This window comes from Homarus americanus, unplaced genomic scaffold, assembly GCF_018991925.1.
Source record: "Homarus americanus isolate GMGI-L3 unplaced genomic scaffold, GMGI_Hamer_2.0 scaffold51859, whole genome shotgun sequence".
Lineage (NCBI taxonomy): Eukaryota > Metazoa > Arthropoda > Malacostraca > Decapoda > Nephropidae > Homarus > Homarus americanus.
Window position 1 is genome coordinate 9,522,771 of NW_024711292.1, and position 26,142 is coordinate 9,548,912.

At 42.5% G+C, this 26,142-nt stretch overlaps 1 protein-coding gene across 2 annotated transcripts in view; it reads right to left on the reverse strand.

Moving 5' to 3' along the window:
* Window positions 1-26,142, reverse strand: part of LOC121877973 — a 58,672-nt gene that overhangs the window by 15,324 nt on the left and 17,206 nt on the right. Inside the window, exon 1 of one of the 2 annotated variants that reach the window (XR_006091094.1) lies at window positions 7,503-8,029. The exons of the other annotated variant lie outside the window; for it this stretch is intronic. The gene's annotated coding sequence lies outside the window, so the exon portion shown is untranslated. Of the gene's footprint in view, window positions 1-7,502; window positions 8,030-26,142 lie in introns of those variants that run through there. 2 annotated transcript variants of the gene reach the window in all.

A 26,142-nucleotide genomic window follows, 5' to 3' on the forward strand; every position in this document is an offset into this window, starting at 1 on the left:
AACAAATACAACCACAGCTCACCTCCAACATCACTTCCCTCCAACAATTACATCCCTTCCTCATCTCCAACATTACCTCCGACACCATCACTTCTTTAACATCCAACAAATACCTTCCTTTCTCACCCCCAACATCTCCTACACCTTGCTTCCATTCAACACCTACAACATTACCCCTAACACCACCATCCCCCCTCTCCAACATTCACTCCAAAACCACCCGCCCCCTCTCCAACATTCCACCCAATATCACTATCCACCCTCTCCACCATTCCCTCCAAACCATCATCTCCTCACCCTTCAACATTCCCCCCGGTATTAACACCCATTCTCTCCAACATTACCTCGAAAATCACCCTCCCCTTCTCCAACATTCTCTCCAACCACCATCCCCAGTGCCCCCAACACCACCTAACGCCCTCCAAACACCTGTCCACAACATCACACGCACCTAATTAACCTTTTGGGTCACCTTCAGCCCCAACACAACTCATTCACTAGGGGGGGGGGGGGCTCTACTGTAAGACCTCAGTAGAATATCATTGTGGCGAATGTTTTTCAGCAATGATATTATGTCCTTCTTCTTCTTCTTAGTAGTAGTAGTAGTAGTAGTAGTAGTAATACCATACATATCCTTTTAATTACCATCTTCAAAATATAATTATACAATATTTTTATTTCAGTATAACAGTACGGTATTATTTTGAACAATTATTATTACTATCATTATTAAACAAGTTTTTATTACTGAATCAGTACTATAATTATTAACATAATTTAAAACGGCATAGAGCTTCAAGTAGTAAAGGAGATGGTCCCTTTAAAACAGAGACCGTGGCCCCTAAACAGCTCCAGGTAACCCCACACACATACGCTTCTATTTAGCCTTGTATTATCTTTTATCATAGAGCTTTAAACTGTTATTAAGCGTTACTAAGCATCGCTAAACAAAGTCCTCACAAAACACAATTCGCAAGATATCCAATAAAGTAACTCTCGCCTGATCGCGAAACCCACACCGTAATTTCGACCTTATTAGTGACAGCCACTTTTGTGCGGTAACTTAATGAGCAAATGAGGCGCCTCCTCACGTCTCCAGCCGGGGTAAAAAGATTAACATGCTAATTTTTTCTCATCAAGACCCAGGGTAACATTGATCTTGTGGTGATTCTGAAGGCAATATTCGAACACTTGTAAATATAGGCATTACGTACAAACATCTCATTAACCACTACACTACATCTTCACTACGGGAATGAGAATAAGATAACGTGTGATACTTTCCTCCCTAAATATTCATGAAAATGCATATATATATCTTGTAATGAGGTTTTTTAATGCGATACACATGGGCACGAGGAACTTACCTATATACAGCACACATTAATATGCCAGCTAACGTTATGGCCAATCAACGCCCAGCCTCGTTAACTTAGTAAGGTGCGCCAGCCCGCCACTACACACTCACTATTCCCCATATGGGCAATACAGTACGTGTAATATTCATTTTCATAAATTCTCTCAGGATAATACATAAAATGCACATGCTGATCAATACATAGAAAATTTATATACGTACTGTACCAGTAAACTGTAGCAAATGGGCTAATGCAAAAATTTTAGTAATATAAAAAAAAATGTGTTATATAGGACATTATTTATCTTACATAATCTAAAACTTACAATATTTTTTTCCATCTCTGTTACGTAACACCAGCATGACACACTTCCACACTGGTGTCCTGCCCCTAAAAGGGACTCGGCATCTCGAAGCTCCACTACAAGAGAAAAAATTGTAATTTATCGCTTGGTCCAGAAGTTTTTTCTTCCCTGACATCTACTGATGTCATGAAGATTAATTCTGACATTCACTCACCAGTGTCAGTGATGCTTCAAGATTCCTACGTTTGTCTTCTCCCTTTAGCCGAGTCTTGAGAAAGTATTATATCAAGCTACAGTAGAGCCATGGTGTAATTTCGACACCAGTCTGGCCGCAGTTTTTGTGTTCTATCTTCACTGAGCCAGTTAAGTACGTTCTCAACCACAAATTAAAAGAGGCATCTAAAATACATGGCTATGAGAATCAGTTTTTGTGTCGCAGCTTAAGTAAGCCACACACAAGCATTCTCACATCATCAGTCTTTTGGGGTAAATTTAACGTACGAACACCTTTAACAATGAAGACGGTGTTGACTTGGGTAAGAGAGACGGAGTCAACACACATCACTGGCTGATGAAGACTTAAAAAATTTTTTTTATGGAGTTGTTGGTTTTAACTGTTTTCCTCCTTTACATAGCACGTCTCTGGTCATCTTCCCCCTCTCAGTTTGCTTCGATGAAGTATGGCAATATTCTGGCCCGAGATTACATTTATAGAAATGAAGTTTCTCACACACACACACAAGCACGTGTTAATAACCAAAAAAAATATATATCTTCACATATCCATTCACATGAATACGTGTCAGTAAACACAAACACACAAAATACACCCGCATAAACTAACGCCCATATCCACAATGCGTTCACATCAACACACATCACCCCCCACACACACACCATTTTCGTCCTCTGTATATTTCCAGCTTTTGACGGCCATATTTAAACCGCTAATTGATATCATCATTACATAGTGATCTCCCACGCTCTCACCTTTTAATTAATCACTGAAGACTGTCACTCCAGGTTCAGTAATCAATCCGGGCGTTGTAAGACTTTACCTGAAGCCGCCAGTGATTGCCACAACTTTTCACACCGGCGCGGCCTTGGGGTTTAATATCACGGTGGCTTCCCTCGACCAACCCATCCTCTCTTTCCAAAGACCGAAACCCCTCCCAGGCTTCCCCTGGAGGCAAAACTCTCTCCCTAAGATTCCCTCAAGGCCAAAATCCCCCTCATCAACTTTTCCCAAGTACCCCATCCCCGGCATACCCAAGCCACCACTGCCCCGAATCTTCCCCCCAAAAGCCGGCGTCCTCAGGTTCTATACACAAACAAAACAAAAACAATATGGCAGGTGTCCCCCTGTGGTGGTTGAAGCATTCTTGTCTTTTTCAACACATCAACAAGTTTTCTCCTGAAGCCGGCACTAAATTTTCTTAAAACTTCCCAACCTTAAGTACACCCAAACTAAGTAAGAAGAATTTTCCAAGATATCCAGCCTCATCTGCGACCTAACACGGCACCGTCAGCAAATAATATGATGTTACTGGAAGAACCCCGCTCCCTTGGGTCTCTAGCTACATAATGTTACTCCATCTGCAACTGCCGTGTAACTGGAAAGGGTTATGAAGTTCCGTATTTACATTTCTCGACTAATATTCCATAATGTGGCAGCCTACTGTGTGCCTCAGGACACAGTGAGGGATGCAGCTTCTATTAGGTTTAGTTATTGTATATTCAACTTGTCTATAGTAGGAGACGCCAGACCCATGGGCCTTACCGCGCCCGCCAAGATTCGTTAAAATGTTTTAAGCTTAAATCATATACCGTTATATAAACATTGAAATCTAAGTGAAAAGACGAACATAAAAGCACTCACCAGAACCAACACAATACACAACAATAATAATTAAGGAATGAATGTGCGACAAAGGTACACCATTAATGCAAGAAAACGGCAACATATTTTAAACGCCAAAATTTTGTCTGGATATTCTTCCCTGCCAAGTGAGAAATGATAAAAGAATAAAAACGACGAACAGGAAATGAAGGGGCGTCAAGGCAAACGCGGTTACCGGAGAAAAAACGCCGACCAACAAATCTTTAAACACATAATTTTAACTTAGCTGTTCTTCTTACCCAAGACAAACAAGCCTAAAGAGAACACTTTTACTAACGTTTTTCTTCCCTCTCTCGTGTGTGTGTGCGTGTGTGTGTCACGGCGCCTGCCTCCTACTCACCCCTGGCCCAGTACTCAGGGCTTTGTTTTAACGAGTTATGGCAATGGCAAGGAGGAAATACAGATAGGTGAGTGAGACAGCAGACTCGGATAGAGTTCTATGTTCCAGACAAAAAACAAAATACTATACAGAGCTTACGTCCGTTATGCCAGTTGATGAAATACGAAAACAACAAAAATATATCGTTTTGTTAAGGTGTTACCAACGTAATGATAAACTATGAGGTAAAATTATTAACATAAACCTATATAATAAAAAAACAATGATACAATGTAGAAGGTTTATCTTTGACGAAACAAACGTAGTCATCACCATCCATGTTTCATTTACTCTTCAAGGTCGTCATCTATTATTACCGACACCTGACCTCTGACCTTTAGTACAGAGGTCATCTAACTATCTCCCGTGCCCAAGATACTAATTCATTGCAAATGTAAATAAACACAATTTACCAATATTCGTTTTAAATTTATTCAATACGATTGTCCAGGTAGTCTTTGAAAAACTGACGCTTAACATAAACCTGACGATCATCCACGTGAACTGTTGGGAATGGACGAATCTAATTTTATGAGTTAAGAATTTAATTTACTTTACATCAAAAAGTGGTGGGACCTGGTAACATCGCGAGGTCCACAAATAGGGTACCACCCAAACGCCAGCAAATCCTTCCTCATCGTGAAGCCAGATCATTATGATCGGGCTTTGGAGGTTTTCGGCGAAAGTGAGGTCAAAATAACTAAGGACGGCCAAAGACATCTAGGTGCAGTAATTGGCACTAGGGACTTCAAGACCCAGTACGTAGCGGGAAAGGTGATTGAGTTGGTGAGCGAAATCCAAGCTCTATCGGAGATTGCTAACACAGAGCCACATGCGGCCTTTGCAGCATTCACCCATGGAGTCAAGCATCGTTGGAACTACCTGATGCGTACCATCCCTGAGATCCGACCCCTCCTCCACCCTTTGGAAGAAGCAATCAGTGTCAAGTTCATTCCCAAACTAGTGAAACACCCTGACTTAACCCTAGCAGAAAGAACACTTCTTGCACTTCCACCAAGACTGGGAGGGATGGGACTAACTAATCCAGAGGAGATTGCTGACTCTGAACATCAAAATTCACTTAAGCTCACGGCAGCCCTCACTGACCACATAATAGCCCAGAATGCAACAGGGGAAGTGGACACCAGCGAAGTTAATAAGATCCGTAGGTCCATTACAACAGATCGGCAGCACTGCCAAAATGACATGTTGCAGCAACTATTGCTGCAGGTTCCAGAAAATTTGACAAAAAAAGTAGCTATAGCGCAGGAGGTGGGCGCCTCGAACTGGTTAACTACGTTACCGATAAGGGCAAATGGTTTCAGCCTTAACAAACAAGAATTTACAGATGCCATTGCTCTAAGGTACGGTTGGCCAGTAGATGGTTTGCCCTCCCAATGCGTGTGTGGCTCTCCCTATGATGGCGATCACGCCATGGTCTGCAAGAAGGGGGGCTTCATATGCATGAGGCATGACGAGGTAAGGGATCTCACAGCAAATATGTTGAAGGAAATCTGCCGGGACGTCATGGTAGAACCGACCCTCCTTCCACTGGATGGCGAGATCTTCCAACACAGGACTTCAAACACATCTAACGAAGCCCGTGTGACGTCAGTGCTCGAGGATTCTGGACGCGGGGACAGCGAGCTTTCTTCGACATCAGGATTTTTGATCCCATGGCCGTTTGTCACCGTAACCTAGCTCTCGATGCTGCACATAGGAGGAACGAGAACGACAAGAGAAGGGCATATGGGGAGAGAATTCAAAATGTTGATCAAGGCAGCTTCACTCCGCTAGTGTTCACAACCTCTGGTGGGATGGGCCCAAGTGCAAGATGTTTCTACGCCAGACTCGCGGAGCTGATCTCCGAACAGAAGCAGCAGCCCAGAAGTTATGTTACAGCCTGGATGAGATGTCGACTGTCCTTCTCTCTCCTTCGGTCGGCTTTGCTCTGCCTCAGGGGAACGAGAGCTTCTGCCCCTACTCCGACAACTGCTGCAGATATTGACTATGAGGCTACAGTCACTGAATGCCGCATAGATCTGCGGCTCAACTAATTTAACACAGATAGGATAGCTTCTTATGTATTAGGATATTTAATATTAAGGTAAATAAATGGCGGCGAAGGTGTGGCTATTGGGGGAGGCTGGAGGCCACGTTGTTAAAAAAAAAAAAAAAAAAAGTAGTAGTAGTAGTATCAAATTATCATGTTTTCTTCTTAAAACAGTAAAGAACGTGAACGGAGGACTAAAGAAGAGGGGCGTATGCCACTTCCCTCATTTAATGAAATGCAAATTTTAATTTGAAATCATTATTTCAGAAATATTACCAATACAGTCGAGGTACACCAGTGGGCCGGAGCGCCCCAATCTTCCCCGGCATTAGTCAACTCACAAAGGTTACTGTAAAAATTCATGTCCGTGTGAAATAAAATCACATGAACACCTTCCGTTTATGAGGAACAACCAAACCAAGTTTCAGGAGAATTCTTCTAATATTACACGAACACTACTACTGCCTCTCACCAAGGGATTGGAACACACACCATCTGTCCCACGAATACGTTTAAAGTGTACCCTGCCACTGCTGCTGACCTAAGAACGTAACCTAAACACTCACAATAACGCCTGTCGAAAAGGTACACACAAAATGGATCAAAATTATCTTGTGACGAACGAAGAGCTAAAACAAAATAAACTAAGTTGCTCCCTCTATAAAATCAGAGGAAGGAACTGCACAATAAACTGTTATATGCAAGAAGTATCACAATAATGTGGCACTATAATTGGGACACAACCAGTAGACGCCTCTCACTGCCCTGAGCTACACTTAAACACCATGATTTTTTTAGTACCAATAACAACACAACATTAGTAACGATTCGTGTTATAAAAAGTAGTGTACACCTCCCCGCACTTCGGCACTTTTATTAATGAAAAACAATACTAATGTGATAATAATTTAACAATAATGACTGCCATTCACACGCGCTAATACCATAACAAAACTCATTTCCTCGCGCTACCCACAATGCGGTATAGCACACACAGTATTGAAGTATTAAGACTGTGATAAACACGGAGATACCACTGACACTTAAGGTCAGGAGTCACGTGGCTGTTGCCTCAAACGGATGCATTACTGCGGCTAAAATTATGTTCTTTCTTATACTAGGAGGTGTGAAGGTGACGAGCTACACCACCAGGAGTGACGGTGACGAGCTACACCACCAGGAGTGACGGTGACGAGCTACACCACCAGGAGTGAAGGTGACGAGCTACACCACCAGGAGTGACGGTGACGAGCTACACCACCAGGAGTGAAGGTGACGAGCTACACCACCAGGAGTGAAGGTGACGAGTTAAACCACCAGGAGTGAAGGTGACGAGCTACACCACCAGGAGTGAAGGTGACGGTAACTGTAGTGCATTGAAAAATAAGGTAAAGGAGAATATTCGAGAAAAACACCTGGAGGAGATAAAGGTAACTCATCAGTGGAGGCCCAGGACCACCACCACCACCTTCTCAACAGATGAGGTCATCGGTGACCCAACAACTTACCTGTTATTGAGATTCCTGCTGACGATCCTGCACAAACTACCTTCTTCGCCAGTCACCACAAACACACACACACACGTTACCTCACGCAAGTCGAAGGTATTCCAGTAACACATAACACCTCTCACTAGTTTACCACTCTTCTGTTACGTTCCATTTATAATAATAATAATAATGATAATAATAGTACTGATGAAGAAAAAAAAATGTTATTTTCCTTTACGTACACACTTAGTTTTATCATCAAGTTCTATGTTTCCTTCTCATCTTCAAAAGCACTTTTGAAGTCACAGCAAGAGGCGCTTCTTCTTCCTTCCCTTCTCTAGACCTTACACACGCCACCCGTGAGACTTGTTCTGACAAATTACAAATCTAGCAGCTATCGGCCAGATCCGACGAGTTAATGGTCAATCCAACATTTAATAGAAAATATGATATAGTGTGTGGGGACGTCAATACGAAATGTGTAGGGAGTATTAGGGCGCGGGCGTGAGAGTGGAGCAAGCGTGGTGGGCGTGGCGACGGCTCAACCAGACTGAGGGATGGGTAGCGTGCCGCGGCCCTCCCCCATCCATACTGCTGCTGCTGCCACCACCAGGGGGCACTTTTACTACTACTACGTTCACCCTTGAGTCGCCTACCCAGCCTTATATACATGTTCACAACATAAATACACTTTAACATACACTTCTGTAAGAGATGATTTAAAGGTTCAGGAGGAGTACATGGAGAGTGTTTTCATTGAATTACGTAACGACACACGAAATATCCTAGTACCTTGTAGGAGTAATCTACAGACGACCCCACACTAATGTAAGGAATTTTCTTGGTCAATTTTCGGAGTTTATCACTATCATAAGTTCAGAGAGGAAAGACTGCTACATTAGAGGAGATTTCAACCTTGATCTATTAAAATCAGAAACCGACACCTCAGTATTAGACCTTCTTGCTACCTGTCATTCTAAACTCTTCTTCAACACTATAACCAAACCCACTGGAGTAACTGCCACCTCTGCCACTGTGATAGATCATATCTGGACTAACAACACTCCTAACAATCTTGCAAGTGGAATTATTTATAACAATATCTCAGATCACTTTCCAGTTTTTGCCATGTATAAAACAGCCACAAGACCTGAAAGGCCTTGTAGTCTCAATGCATACAGAGACTACTGCACCGACAACATGCTCCTTTTTTTTAAAACAACCTAATGAATGCTAACTGGGATCTTGTCTATGCCTCCGACAACCCTAACGTGAACTGCTGCAACTTCTCTTGCATCTTCAATGCTTGCTTTGATAAATGCTTCCCGCTCAAGACTAAGTCAGTGAAAACTGTATCCATTTCCAAACCCTATATCACAGGCAAAATTAAGATAATGATAAAAGAAAACACAAACTCCAAAGGAAATTTGCAAAAAGACCCATAACTTTCGGTGATGCTTACCAAAGTACAGGTATCAGAAATAGAGTAACTCAAGCAGTTAGAAATGCCAGACGTAGCTATCATACAAATAAGCTCCAGTCAGCACCAGGCGACGGTAAGAAAACCTGGAATGTCATAAATTCTATTCAGAATAGGAACACTCAGCCTTCGGCCCCCCACTCCGCTTTTATGATAAATGATTCAGTTGTAACGGAACCCTTCCTCATTGTCAACCACTTCAATGGATATTTTATTAATGTTGGCAAAAATCTTGCAGAGAGCATCCCTGATCACCATGAGGAATTTAGAACCTACCTGTAAAACAGACAGCAAAATGAGCTGTTCTTATCCCCTGTCACTGCAGACGAATTACTGGCCATCATAAAAATGTCCAAAGCAGCAGCAGTTGAAGACAATATATCAATGAGCATCATTAAGAAAGGAGCCCACTTATTACTACCTGTTCTCCTACACATTTGTAACTCCTCCTTCACTAGTGGTGTCTTTCCGGATAAACTGAAAATTGCTAAAGTTCACCCAGCATATAAAAAATCTGGGGACAAAGGTCTCTTCAAGAATTACCGCCCCATATCAGTCCTCCCAGCCTTGAGTAAGATACTGGAGAAGCTAGCATGTAGTAGACTAAATTCCTTCTGCAATGCCAATAACATCTTTACAGACTCACAATTTGGATTTAGACCTAGAAGGTCGACTGAGAGTGCCCTGCTATCCTTTACTAATGACATCTTAAATTCCTTTGATGACAGTCAGTTCACAGTCGGTATATTCTTGGACCTCTCTAAAGCCTTCGATACTGTCAGATTCAGATTTGCCCCCGAGGGGGGCTAGTTTATTGGGCACCCCCTTACATCCTGTGCAAGGTGAAGCGCAGAAGCGTTTACAGCGCCCAACAGGGAAGTATGAAACGTTCATACTTGCCTTTATGACTCGTACATTAAGAGCGTAAAAGCCTGAAGGGTCATAGGTTTTGTCAAGTTACATAAAGTGAGAGAATGATGAGAGTGTGGGGGGAAAATTCCCGGTACATTTTATCTGTTTATGGCAAAGAGTGGCAGGTCCCTAATAATGTCAAATGCCAGGCCTGTGACTAGGAGGAGGGATATCTGGTCTGGGAGGGAAGAGGTGTTGCTAACGGCTGGGGACCTATAGGAGGAGGTCATAGGGCAAGTGAGGATGTAGTGAGAGAGGGTGTGAGAGTCGGGTTGGCCACAAAGTTTACAAACAGTATTCGATACTGTCGACCATACCATCCTCCTTCCAAAGCTTGAGCATTACGGCGGGCCTATCCCACAATCTGTCCAACAGGATGCAGTATGTCTGCTATAATAATCACCAATCTGACTCCTCGCCAATCTTGCATGGCGTCCCCCAAGGTTCCATTCTCGGTCCAGTACTGTTTTTGTTGTACATAAACGACATAGTCCATGCCAGCACACTCATAAAATACAACTTATTTGCAGACGATAGTAATCTCTATGCCAGCAACTCAGACCTCAATTCCTTGATGAGAACTATGAACACTAAATTGACTAAAGTCAGGACCTGGGTAATACGTAATAAACTGACCTTAAACCTTGAGAAAACCCACTACACGATCTTTCACAGAGGGAAAAACTTACCCCCAGACTTGGACCCCCTGTATCTTGGTAATACAGTCCTCAAACACGAACAAAATACTAAACTGATCGGAGTTATTGTTGATGAGAAATTAACTGGAGAAACCACATACAAGCCATTCATAGCAAAGTCAATAAACAGAGCGATATCATGTATCACACTCGACAGTCACTCACTCCCACAGCAATGAAAGAAATCTATCATGATCTTGTTTACCAACACCTGATACACTGTCACACACTATGGGGAGCATCTGGCTCTTCAAAAACACAATCTCTGGTTACTGCACAAAAGAGAGTTGTACGGACAATGGCCTACTTGAAAAAAACAAAAACAGATCACACAAACGAAAAATTTGCTAAATTAAAAATTTTAAAATTCGAAGATATTAACACCTACTGCTGTGCCCTCTTTGTTTACAAATCTATCAATCACTTGCTTGACAATAATTATTTCCAGTTCCGGAATAATCAGAGATACAACTTAAGGCACCCAGAGCTACTAGGACCAACCCCCCATGCGCTCCTCTCAGTCCCAGACCTCCATAAAATATCACTGTGTGAAGGTGTAGAACAACTTTTACCCCCACACATCCGAGCAAACACTATGCTCCCTTCCTTTAAATCATCTCTTAAAAAATATCTATTGTCTAAGTATTAATATTTCTTGTAATACCTACTATATTTACAGTGCCTGCTTTTATTGTACCATCAAAACCGTTTTATCGGAAATTATCATGTAAATAGATAAGAAATTACCATTGCACTAAACATATTTGCCAACTAGACATAATCCTGACAGCTCTGTCCTCTTGTTCAACCTTAATACTGTACAACCCAGGTTGTACTGCTCCCCCATTATACTTATGTTTTTCAATTCCACTGTAATTTATGTACATACTTATAATTAAAAAAATAAAAGTAAACTAAAAAAAAAATAATAAATAAATAAAAATAAATAAATATTGAAGTGATAACCGTTGTAACATTATGAAATGTTCTTATTACCACCACGCTATTGTACTATTCCAGATGTTACTAAATGTTACATAATACTTCCTGAAGATAAATGTATTGTATATATCAGGTGCCTAAAGGAGAGCTCAGGTTCTCAACTGGCTCAGTCATGTTAATATTGTTATTATTATCCACTCTGTATCTGTGTTTTTCTGGCTTAATAAACTGTTTCAATTCAACTAAATTCAACACACATGATTACTACTACTTTGCTGTCACTAGGAATCGAGTATGCCAATCATCCATCAATGTTAAAATGATACGGGACATGCAGGGTTGTCCAAAGATGCTGCGTGTGTGGAGGGCTACATCTAGTGCAGGAGGGGCGGCGGCAAAGTCTTTCCGGCGTTGGTGCTTCTCTGCCTCGGTATGCAATTGGGCGAACTCGAAAGTATTAACGCCTTCTCGTGTGGTGCAACTCCAAACGTTACGGTGTGGAGTGATAGTCTCCCAGGTGAGGGGATCGACTTGGCACTTTTTCAGGATTGTTTTGAGAATATCCTTATACCCTTTCAGTTCCCAGCCAGTCCAACGAAGTTGTTCATAGATAATGGTAGCCTCAATGCTCCTACAGTTGGTGTCAGCGAGAATACTGGCATTTGTTTTCTTGTCTTCCCAGCGAACTCAGAGGATGGAACGTAGACTACGTTGGTGAAAGTTTTTAGTGACTTGAGGTGCCTCCTGTATGTGACCCATGTCTCGCTGCCATATAGAAGAGTGGGGAGGACCACTGCTCGATATACATGCAACTTTGTAGATAATTTCAGCTCCCAACAGCTGAAGACACGTGTACGGAGTCTGCCAAAGGCTTGAGATGCACATCCGATCTGATATTGAATCTCTTCATCGATATCCACAGTGGTGGACAAGTGGGAGCCGAGATACTGAAAGTGGGTAACATTAGAGAGGGTAGTACCATTAAGCTGGATGGATGGTTGAGGTGTGGCTGAACCAGGGGCAGGATGAAAGAGAATCTGAGTCTTACGTACATTCACCTCAAGGCTGAAGGGTGCATACATGCATCTGTGTAGGTGTTCAGGATATCCTGTAGGTCACGTTCAGTGTGAGCGACAAGGGTGAGGTCATCTGCATACTGAAGTTCAACTTTGTTCCTGCCCGGAGTCGTCATATGTTGAAAAGACCCTTCATCCGGTACTGGATGTTCACCCTGCCGGCTAAATTAGCACTGGCACGAGTAAAGAAGGCAGCCAAGAAAATGGAAAAGAGAGTTGGTGCTAGTACACATCCTTGTTTTACCCCCGTTTGAATGGGGAGGAACTCAGATTGGGTGCCATTGTGCAGGGCACTACCGTTCATGCCATCGTGGAGTCGCCTCACAATGACGATGAATTTTGGTGGCCAGCCAAAACAGCTGAGGGTCCACCACAGGGCTTCCCTGTTAACCGAGTCAAAGGCCTTGGTTTGGTCGATGAAGGCCATGTACAGGTCACGACACTGTTCTCTGCACTTTACCTGTATCTGGCGGGCAGACAGGACCATGTCAGTCGTGCCACGTGATGGTCTAAAGCCACATTGAGATTCTGGGAGGAAATTTTCAGCCTCAGGAAGAAATCTGTTTCGGACTCGGGCGATAATCTTGCCAGCTACAGACAGCAGTGAGATCCCACAGTAGTTGCCACGTTTGACCGGTCTCCCTTGTTCTTAAAAATATTGACGATGGAGGTGTCTTTAAGAGCTTGAGGGATTTCCTCCGTTTCCCATATATTCTACAGGAGAGAGTGCAGACAGCTGGTAAGCAGAGGTCCTCCTGCTTTATACACTTTGGCTGGGATTCTATCAGGCCCTGAGATTTTCGTATTCTTCATCTGTTTAATAACAGTAGCTACGTCAACCACAGGGTCAGCTATGGTTGCTGAAGGACCTGCTGGGTTGTCATGACATCCACATCTGTGTTTCGGTTGAGCAACGAATGGTAGTGCTCTTTGCAGCGCTGAAGGATGTTCCTTCTTCGTCTTTAATTATGGAGTTACCATCGGATGAGCAGAGGAGGGCTGTGCCATGAGTGATTGGCCCATAAAATGTTTAGTGGAATGGAAAATTTCGTGCAAATTGTGTTGATCTGCAAGTTTTTGCATTTCACATGCTTTATTTTTAAACCAGTCGTTCTTTAGATTGCGAAGTTTGCGCTGGGCCGCTGCTTTCTTCTTGCGGAAGGTATCAGCTTTGGTCCGAGACTGAGGGGTGCTCTGCCAGTCAGTTAAAGCAGCACGTTTATCATCGACGAGTACATTGATTTCTGGGTCATTTTCATCAAACCAGTCTTGGTGTATTCTTTTGATCTGGCCGAGGGTCTCTCTGCAGGTTTTTGTCATGACAGTGTCGGGAATATCCCATTCGGGACTGGGATTTGGGTTGTTTGTTGTCGGTGTCGGGTTGTTTATCAGCCCATGTTCGAGCTGCTCGTTGAAAGCATGTGCTAGCGCTGGATCCTCCAGATACTTAGTGTTAAAGCCTCTTCTGTAGACTTGTTGCCTTCACCATTTTGGGGGGACATGAAGTGAGATTATGGCTCTGACTAACCGATGATCAGTGTCACAGTGGTCCGAGCCTGGCATGGCTCCGGTGATGAGGACATCTCTCTGATCTCTTTCTCTGACAGTGATGAACTCTTGAACTTGTCGACCTGCCTAAACAAGGTATTGGTGATAGTGAGATTATTTGCAGCACACTTGCTGAGGAGGAGTTGGCCGTTGGGATTACACTTACCTAGTCCATTTCTCCCCATGATTCCCTGCCAAATGTCAGCATCTCTGCCAACTCTGGCATTGAAGTTACCAAGGAGCACAACCTTATCTTCTCTGAGGATAGAAGTTAGCACTCTTTCAAGGTCAGTGTAAAAGGCCCCCTTGATGTCATCTTCTGCATCCAGTGTTGGGGCAGAGGCACTGCTGAGAAAGACATGACGTAAGTGATTCAGTGGGATTCTGAGTGTCATGAGGCGATTGTTGATCCAAACAGGCATTTCAGTTAGCCTATGTAGGATGTAATGGCAGATGGCAAAGCCAACTCCATTAATGTGGTTCCTCTCTGTAGCAGGCTTAGTCTTCCAGAAGAAGGTATAGCCAGACCCCCTTTCTGTGAGTCACCCCTCTTCTGGGTGCCGGGACTCACTAATGGCTGCTATGTCGATGTTATACCGTGCCAGCTCTTTTGCCACGGGGACGGTTCTTCTTTCAAGACGCTCATTTGTGACAGTATCCAGAAGTGTCCTGACATTCCATGCAGCGACCATATATAAAACAGTTAAAAAAATAATTGCAAAGGTTGCTCCTATTAATAAGGAATAAAGGTATAAATAAGTTTTTGTTCTTAGGTACAATTAAGTGGTACCCCCAAAACCAAATATTGCTAAAAACATGAATTTCAGGGACATTTGACTGGATTATATATATTTTTTTCCATTTCAAAGTTTTGTTTCTACAAAAGACAACATAAAATTTTGCTTTAAATATTGAAATTTCCTCTTGAAATAATTTATTTCGTTTTTAATAAGTAGTTATTAGCAAGTTGAGTGGCTTTGTATTCATCGTGACAGCTTTTCCTCTATTAATCTTATTGTTCCTCCTGTTGATCCAGTGTTACCGACCGTACCATCACATCTTATGGCATTAATGTCATCTCTTGTGATTTTTTCTTCAGCTAGATATCCCTGTGCTTCAAAATAACTTAGCAAACCTCTTTTGACTTACTGTTAGGCAGTGTAACATGACTATGTTCCTTGGTGAGACAAATATGTTCTAGCGTAGTGTAGGGATCAAATGTGTACTAACATTGTCTCTCCTGTTCTCTTGTTTGGTTAGATGTTTTCTACCGTCAATGTATATACATTTTTTTTATAGTGCGTAGAAGACTCTGGCCCTGTGAAATTTACATTTATCTACCACCTGTAATTTACTATCACATGTTATGATACCTTGGTCTTCAAGAGTAGCAGATTCAATGGCCGCACCAGCCCCATTAAATAATCCCCATCGATCACTATAAACCCAATAGTTTGTATTTTACAGCATTGTATTTCTTGAACTCCGTAAATTGTTGAATTTCATCGTTGACAGGTGAACTTCGCTTTACAACAGAAGGTAGCGCTGGATTCTTCTCTGCTCCATGGAGTTTCTTCTCTGATCTTTGTTCATGGATGTTTTTGTAATCTTCTTCTCTTTTGTACTTTATTTGTTCACTGACAACCATCTTAGTACTAACTTGCTCATCAACTTTCCCAATATACATATTTCTGGTTGTTCTTTGATATTTAATAAAAGGCTTTTTCAATATTTGGGAGTTTTAACCCCAAGTCACACACACACGTCATCAGCTGCACACTTACAAACACTGGCATCAAACAAAGCTTTCAATTATTTTTATATGCGTCCTGTTCCGCCTTCTTAAATGACTTCACCACATTTCTGTTTTTTCATTCCGGCTTAGAATTAGAGCCTTAAATCGCTGCTTGAAAAGATGTGCTATTGATGATTTGATCCAAAGGATAGTTAGTACGTGTGTCAACTGTACAACGCAGTCTTCACAGAATTTGTGGATTTCTTTGGAAAAAAGAAAGCGTCTTAACACATCACGTTTAGTTGGCAACTGACATCCAAGGAATCATGCCAAGTACTCCAACAACGGGATAAATATATATTGACTGCTGTTTTGATAAGCCATAATTTGCAGCTGCAATCAAATCCAAAAATGCACACTGAGGACCTAGTAAGGGCTTCACCTTTGTATTGAAATAAACACCTGTAAACAACAGGAAGACAAATGTTGAAAAAAAAAGTTCATAGAACGACCAGGTAAAATATGTAAAAATACATTATTACAATATTAAGGATATGTTCCCCTACTCATACATTCCCCTTGAGGTTCAACTTGAACTTCGGAAACAGCATGGCATCCCAGTTGCCCCCACCCTCCATACTCTCCAGATCTGGTCCCCTGTGACTTCTGGCTGTTTCCGAAGTTCAAGTTGAACCTCAAGGGGAAGAAGATCATGGACAGAATGGAGATACATGACACATGGCAGGTGTTCTCCAGCCTCACCAACAAGGACTTCCAGATCTGCTTCCAGAAGTGGGAGGAGAGGATTCAGCACTACATTGAGGCCTCTGAAGAATATTTTAAGGGTTACTAAAGTTTAACTGTAATATCTTGAAAAATAAAGATTTTATGAAGCCAGTCCGGGAACTTTTGGATCACACCTCGTATATCTTGAAAATCAATTGAAAACCGAGGTACATATACCCAAGTGAATGAGCGTAACTTATGTCTTGAGTTACGAGCCTCAAAAGCGTAACCTCATCCTCTCGCGTCCAAGCCAACAAAGGTTCGATACTTTTCGTTTGCATTTACACCATCAACTGACAACTCCAGTGTTGCCACATATGTTTACACCATCAGCCGACAGCTCCAGTGTTGCCACATATGTTTACACCATCAGCCGACAGCTCCAGTGTTGCCACATATGTTTACACCTTCAGCCGACAGCTCCAGTGTTGCCACATATGTTTACACCTTCAGCCGACAGCTCCAGTGTTGCCACATATATTTCATTTGTTTGCCCTTTACCAGACAAGTGTGTATGTGAAATAATAATCCCTGGAAATTAATAATTGACCATTTTATAGTCATTTTAGTGTATAAAATGACTTTGTGTTAGCATTAAATGTAAAAAACAAAAAACATATGCCTTAATTTCTTATTAGAAGTAGCGTCATCTGCACACTCAAAGAGGCTTTACTAATCCTTTATATACACATCCCGAAACACCATCTACAGTATATACACTCGGCTACCCCACCCCGCTACCTCCTACATATGCAGTGATACACAGCACAAGTGGCTACCAATGATTATATATAGTGGCAGGTGAGAGACAGGCTAGTGACCTCCGTTACTCACATACCCCGAGACTGAACAAAATACCAAGTGCGTAGAATATTTAAATAAGGGCGTACTGGCAGAGGGCCACGAGTTAGGAGGTACCGCACCTTACTTGGTCCACGACCACAGATTAATGTGCTACTCGAAGGAAAATGTATTCAGAAGTATCAGTATAATAAAGGTTTGGGCACAAGGCGAAGGTACAGTAATGTGCACCAAGGGAAAATACCACCATAACACCAGTAGAGACAGTACAGCACCACCATAAACATTAACACCAGTAGAGACAGTACAGCACCACCATAAACATTAACACCAGTAGACACAGTACAGCACCACCATAAACATTAACACCAGTAGAGACAGTACAGCACCACCATAAACATTAACACCAGTAGAGACAGTACAGCACCACCATAAACATTAACACCAGTAGAGACAGTACAGCACCACCATAAACATTTCCAAATATTAATTAGAAACATCAGTACGGGTACAAATCGTCTAAAGTACATATCAATAATATTTACTGTACAGTGAATGGTGACTTTGTCGTCAGAAAAATAAGAAAATATGTGGGTTCTGGTATATACTGTAGAATAAATACAACAATATAAATAATCAAAATACCAAGGAGCCCAATTGTTTTGACTTAAAAATTTTCTTTTATACGATACGAAAACTTAACAACCCTGGCAGCTGAAGCACTCATACCAACAAACACCACAACGTTGGCCAAGGTGAGGAATAACAAAAAAAAAAAAACATATCCCGCCGAAAACATCAATACCGCCTCACCTTCCCGTGTCTCACTGTTTGTCAACGACCGGGGAGTTACTACACTACCCTCCCTTTGTGACGGTGCGTATACTCACCCCCCTCCCCCTCCTGTGTCTTCTCCTTTCCCTCCTACAGAAGAGCTTCCGTATTTATATATTGAGGGTGTGTCAATCCTCGTCATCTTCCTCTACTTAACAGTTAAATCAAAGAGTCCTAATCCCCTAACACGCTTTGTTGCTGTTGCTAACCGCGGCCTTCCTGTACAAATATCATTACTTGACTGATGTGGCGGAGCAAACCTTCGAGGCACAGGTCGTCCCACTACCGCACCACAGGTCTAAACGATGGCTGAGGTGAGTACTGGGAACTCTGGAGAGAGAGAGCCCTCATTCAGCGCTCTATATCATCTTCACACGTCACCATCCCCTTACTCACCACCACACGTCACCACCCTTCACCATATCGATCAAAAACATGACTCTTGGGCCGTGTTGAGTTGTGATACTGACACCAACGTTTGTGTGGTATCCAGCTTAATGAACCACAGGCATTGAGAACGTGATAGTTGAGGGTGTGGAGGGTGAGGGTGTGGAGGGTGAGAGGTGTGTGGAGGGTGAGGTGTGGAGGTGAGGGTGTGGAGGGTGAGGGTGTGGAGGTGAGGGTGTGGAGGGTGAAGGTGTGGAGGTGAGTGTGAGGTGGAGTGTGTATGGAGGGTGGGCGTAGGTGAGGTGTGGAGGGTAAGGTGTGGGGGTGGGTGTATAGAGTGAGGGTGTGGAGGTGAGTGTGTGGAGGGTGGGCATTAGAGTGAGGGTGTGGAGGGTGAGAGGTGTATGGAGGTGGGTGTATAGAGTGAGGGTGTGGAGGGTGAGTATAGGGGTGTGGAGGGAGAGTGTATGGAGGGTGGGCGTATAGAGTGAGGTGTGGAAGTAGGGTGTGGAGGGTGAGTGTATAGAGGGTGGGCGTATAGAGTGAGGGTATGGAGGTGAGGGTGTGGAGGGTGGTGTATGGAGGGTGGGCGTATGGGGTGAGGGTGTGGAGGGCAGGTGTGTATGGAGGTGGGCGTGAGGGTATGGGGTGAGTGTATGGAGGTGGGCGTATAGAGTGAGGGTGTGGAGGGTAGTGTATGGAGGGTGGGCGTATAGAGTGAGGGTGTGGAGGGTGAGTGTATGGAGGGTGGGCGTATAGAGTGAGGGTGTGGAGGGTGATCCATCCTTCTTAAGCTGCCATACAAAAATCCTCTTCACTTCTTGACTTCATAATCCTCAACCTGGCTTGGGTAGCTCACCCACTAAATTGTTGTTGCGACAGAACCTAACATAATGACGCAGGTGAGTATAGCGTCGATACTAAACTCAAGACTCACCTAGTTGTGGTCCCTATCCTTAGTTTATAGCAGAGGTGTTGCTGTATCTTGCTACAGCTGAGTTAAGATGAATGGATAAGGCTTGGGGCATTAGTTGCAATATATCATGAGCAACATATTGGCCAGATAGTGTTAAATTAGACAGTTTCACATACAAGCACATACGTAAATAAATAAACTGATGGACAGGGAGACAAATAGACGGACGGAGTGAAATAAACAGACGCACAGTGACGAGCCGTCAACAGACACTACCAACAGTGTTATCTAACACACACTACAGTGTTCACCCAACAACAGTGACGCGTATAGCTATTTAATCATCGAGCGCAGAGTCGCACGAAGTTCTTGACGGTAAAACACAGTTACAATTCCACGACACAAACAAACACACAGAAAATAATTGGGACCAGATAATTCATTGTGGTCTTGGTGAGTTATTTCCTGGGATCACAGTTGGCAAGATACTCTGTGTGTGTGTGTGTGTGTGTGTGTGTGTGTGTGTGTGTGTGTGTGTGTGTGTGTGCACGCTCGCGAAACTCTTAAAATTACATCTTTAATAACGCAGTTTTTTATCCATTGCTGAAAAAGATTTTGACCTGATTCCTATAAAAATACTCTCTCTCTCTCTCTCTCTCTCTCTCTTATCCTACAACACTGTAAAGACGCTACGGATGGTCCATGATCTCCAGATAATTTTAGGAGATAGAGTCAAATTAATATATCAATAGTTAAAGAGAATGACAGGTGCAGGTAAGCGAATGCATGAGGAGTATAGGGGGAATAAATAGTGGGTGTGAGTGTAGGTGGACATGAATGTAGGGACGTGAGAGTTAGTGGATGTAGATGACTATGAGGGTGGGTGGGTGTGGATGGTATAGCTGTTGTTGGTAATGCTGAGTGCCAGTGTACTGGGTGTTGAGGGGAGGGTAAGGTGGGAGTGGTAGTAAGAGGGTGGTGGGTGGGTGTGGGTATAGTTGGGTGTTGTCCAGGCGACTCATGGACACACACACACACACTGCAGCGCCAACACTGCCGGGAACCAAATAGATGGCACCAATGTTCAGGAAAATAGCTATAGAGAAGGCAAAAAAAAAAGGCGCTCTATAAATAATTATGTCAGGATACGCCCAACCCATTCACAGCACCTGTCCAAAACCATGACCTTCACTCCCCACCCCTTACAACACCTCCCCAGCACCCACGACCTCCACCCCCACAGCACCTCCATAAAATCCACGATAAAACAAACCCACACTTGGAAATCGAAGAAAGATTAAAAACACAAAATACCTGCTAGTCCCGTCAACTAAGGGCTTCTTGATAGATCACCCACACATTTTAGTCTACCGAATAAAGATATTTATATAATAAACCAGGTAGAAAGTGGCGCACGCGCAGTAGGGGTCCACGGGCCTTTTGTCTTGTCGTCTCGGTGTTTAGGTTAGATTCTGGTGTTGTATAGCGAGTGAGGTAGAGTGTGGCGGTACAGTGATGGTGTTTATGGTGGTTGCAGTCTGGTCATAATTGTTCTCTTATTTATCATGAGGGACGAAACAATTACATTAATCAGACATTCTACAACTCCCGCAGCGAAAAAACATAATTATAATTTTACAATACTGAAAGGATATTAACAGTCAACATGTTACATTAGAGGCTGATGAGCGTGGTGTGTGAAGGAAGTTAACAAGAGAGATAACAGACACACATGTGTGAGTGATAAGCTCCAAGGAAGAAGATTACAAATGTTCTAACCATAACACATCACCAGTGCGAGCAATTAACAGTATCTACTGGAATTTCCCTCAGCCCTGTAATGGAGAACCTTATGGATGCGACGCAGCACGAACGATTGCCCGACTTATCCCCCCTTGGTAATACAAACATAAGACCCGTACCACAAAAATATCATAGCTAGCACAAACAATCAATAGCGCCTGACGTTTTCCTTTCCTCGCAGTCATAAACTTACGGAAGCTACGCTATAAGAATGTTCGCTAACTGTCCAAGAACACGAGGGGCAGCAGTGCCAACCAGCCACCACCACCAGTTGATCGCCGATGTGGAGGCGGCAGCTCGGGACACGCTGGAGACTCAACCCAAGATTACTATGATAATTAATCAATAGCCGGGATTCACCACCATGCTCATGTCAAGACACTCCTCCCAGAATTCTCCAACACCCACAAGATAAATTTTGGCCCTTTTAGGAAAATAAGAAAATTTAAGCAGCTACGGTACAGTATCTCCATGTAATTTCGACGGTCTTTTGTTGGCCATCGCGGTGCCGCAGCTGCTTAAGCCGAGATGCATTGTTACATCGCCGAATAAGGGAAATTTATTGAGGAAGGAATCATTCAGAATCCGATCTTTGGTGTTAATGGGAAGGTCATTACCATCCGTCACCTCTACTGTGTTATAAACAACCAAAATAATTTATATAGTGGCATTTATGTCTCACTGAAATCATCTCAAAATCACAGTAGAACAGAACTCACCGCAGGAACCCCAACAAACACATTTCATCCACAATAGCAGTGTATAGTAACAAAAGCGTGAGAACAACAAAAGTTCCCTTAATACATGTGTTCCTTCCCTGACTGGCTCAAGGATATACAGCACAACACACACTTCTGCTCATATTGAGGCACAGTACTGTATCAAACAAATATGTCTTACGTGTCCAGCATTTCCATCCTCCACAAGTTTCTGCAGGTAAGGATGCACATTTGTACCTTACACACACACAGGCCAAAAGTCAAAGAACATCGACAATTTTCATAAGCGTCGGAAAAAAAATAAGAAAACTGAAGGTGAGAGGACCATCTCCCCGGTACTAAGTTAGTGGTCTCAGACTTTCCGGCAATATAATAAACGCCAAAACAAATTACTGTACCTACCGTGATACCCTAAGTATTAACTACTGCATATTACCGAGCAGAAAAAAATAATACCAATGAAAACAAGAGTAAACTAGCACCAGTCATCATTGTAATAATAATAACGGTGAAAAAAGTCAAAACAAAAACTTTATAATATTTCTTTAAGAAAATCATACGAACATAAGATTGGAGGAAACTGCAGAAGGCCTATTGGCCCATACTAGGGAGCCCCGTTTACACCCAACCCCTATCGCTCATATATCCGCCCAACCTATATTTGAAGCTACCCAGCGAGTTCGAGTTAATGATGAAGTTCGGGAACTTGTTCCACTCATCCACTACTCTATTTCCAAACCAGTGTTTACCTATCTCGCGCCTAAATCTAAATTTGCCTAATTTAAAACCTTTGTTTAACCCTGACTTCCATTTATACACCTCGATCATATCGCCCCTCACTCTACGTCTCTCGAGGGAGTGCAAATTAAGATGCTTTAACCTGTCTCTGTACTCAAGGTTCCTATTGCCCGGGATTAGTCTTGTCATCCTCTTTGAAAACTTTCTAGGGATTCTATATCCATTCTGTAGTACGGTGACCAGAACTGAACCGCGTAATCCAAGTGAGGTCTCACAAGCGCAAGGTATAGTTTTAGGATAACCTCGCTAGTCTCGTAACTAACACTCATTTGTATGAATCCATACACAAACAAGTTTACATTCTAATTCACAAAGGTTCCTACGTTAAATTTCCCTGGTAACTGGGGGCGCAACAGCACATCAATCTGTTATAACTTATACAACAGCCCAAACATACTACTGTATCCACAATGACACCGCAAGTGCACGAATAATACCGGAAATAGATGTGTTTTATCGTCCCAACAACAACATTGAAATCTGACGTACGGATCTTTGAGAAGTGTCGGGGTGGCGGCGGCATCTATAGTTCATTGAAGGACAATTTACAAAAGAAAAGAAAAAAATAATTGATACAATTCTGGCGGTTAATGGAACTGAGTGCAGAGAGCATTGTGTGTGTGTCCAGGGCAACTGATATTATTTTCTGCTCCACGATTAAGGATAATGGAAGTGTTCCTGTCCGCTAATTCTACCGCTCTTGCCTCCCTAGACCTTTAACAACTGACTACTTTTGTTGTTATGAACGAAAAACAGCTGGACACGGTGAATGAAACACAGTGTGACACGTGGTGCCCGTATCGTGTTGATAATCCTCTTGTTTCACCTTAATACAACCCATGTTGTATTCTTCCCCTCTCTTTTCATATTAATGTATGTCAGCTCCACTGCAAAATATGTATATACTTATATAAACGTAAAAAATAAATAAATAAAATAAATAAACAACGAAGTGATAATCGTGATAACATTCTGATATGTTCTTACTACCACCATGTTACGTGTACTATTCCAGATGATACAAAATGTTACATAATATTTTCCTCGAGATAAAATTAATATACAGTATATATCAGGTGTCACTAAGAGAGCTCAGACTCTCAGCTGACTCGGCTATATTAATATTTTTTATTATTATCGACTCTGTATCTGTATTTTTCTGGTCAAATTGTTTCAATATCAATGTCTGTTTCAATATCAATAAGTGACGTGTGTGTGTGTGTGTGTGTGTGTAATAATAATAATAATAATAATAATAATAATAATAATAATAATAATAATAATAATAATAATAATAATGAAAATAATAATAATAATAATAATAATAATAATAATAATAATATTATTATTATTATTATTATTAAACGATTTATTGAAAAGGTTCAGCAGCCCGAGGGCTGAAAATATACATTAGACAACAATGACTTCTTACATACAACGACATGGGGTGGGTGGGTCGCTTAACAAAAGCTTTCATTACTAAAGGGAGAAGAAACATGAATTGAACATACAAATTATTATAGTTTACAGTGGATGGCCAGGGCTGGTCTCTTGCCCTATTGTGTGAGGTCTCGTAGGCCACGTGACCTCACACGTGTGTGTGTGTGTGTGTGTGTGTTTTACGGGGTATAGCCCACCCGGGCACAGATCATCGACCCACAACGGGGCCTAGGGGGGGCGAAAAAATAAGAGTAAAAGAAATTAAAAATAGAAAAGAAAAAGATTGTATTAATCTACACCACGAAGATGCCGGAAAACCCGTTTGTTAAAGTGAAATAGATTGTAAGAGTATGGAAATGCAGAAGAAGACAGGGCATTCCACAGTTTGGCTGTGTGAGGAAAGAAAGGTGTACTATAACAGGTTATTCTAGTGTGACCGACAAAGCCACAGAGAAACGGTGGGCACCGCAGACAAGACGAGTGTTACGAGCCCACGGCCTTGCCGGTGGTACATGGGATGCTAAATCCACAGAACATTGTCCGTTAAAGTACCTGTAAAAAAAAAAGAGAGAGAGAGAGAGAGAGAGAGAGAGCATTGCGGCGAAGAGAAAGGGAAGAAAGATGATCAACTAAAAGAGGAGAGTCAATAAGACGAAATGCCTTTGACTCCACCCGATTTAACAGTTGAACAGAAGAAGAGCCACCCCAGATATGAGAGCAGTACTCCAAGTTAGGACGAATGAATCCCTTATATACTTGAAGCAGCTGCTCAGGAGTGAAGTAGCTACGGCATCTGTACAACATTCCCAGCTTTCGGGAAGCATGTGTGGCTTCCATGAAATATTACAGGAAATGGTGAGACCTAGCATATGTATTTTAGAACTTGGAAGAATGATTACGTCCTGAAATGTGATTGGTGGGAGATCACCTATTTTGGAAAGTGTAATTGGTAAATACTGAGTTTTATTACTATTGAATTTAACCAAGTTTCTACCTCCCCATTCAGAGATGCTGCACAGATCCGCATTGATAGATGAAATGATATCAGCTCTAGAAACAGATCTAGTTTGAAAGTTAGGGGGAAGGAAAAAATGTGAGGAAGAGTGAAGAATACAATCATCAGCATAAGAACGGATAGAATTAGTCAAAGTGTGAAGTAAATCACTGATAAAAAGAAGGAAGAGAATAGGTGAAAGAAGAAAACTCTGTGGGACACCACTAGTGGTAGAGAAAGAGCGAGAGGTCGATCCCTCGACAACATCTGCCATGGATCGGTTCTCGAGGAAGCTAGAAATTAGAGAACAAAGTGGGGGAGAGAAACCATAAGGGGGAAAGTTTAGAAAGCAAAGACTCGTGCCATACCCTGCCAAATGCTTTGGAAATGTCGAGGGTCACGACGAAAGTTTCCCCATAATCCCTAAGTGAGGATGACCAAAGATGGGCGCAGTAGGAGAGCAGATCACCAGTAAATCTCGCCTGGCGAAAGTCATACTGGTGATCCGACAAAAGCGAAAAGCGTTCAAGGTGACGGAGAAAATAAGTGTTTAAGATAATTTCGAAAACCTTAGAGAGGGATGAAGTTTGGGCATGGGGCGATAGTTAGAGGGATTAGAATGGTCACCCTTCTTCGGGATGGGCTGAACCAAGACATCCTTCCAAGAAGAAGGAAAAGTTGGGGTTTTGAGGCAAAGGCGAAAGAGGCGAGCAAGCACAGGGGCTAGAATTTCAGCACACTCCCTCAGAACACGAGGGGTATTCCGTCCGGTCTATGCGCCTTACTCAC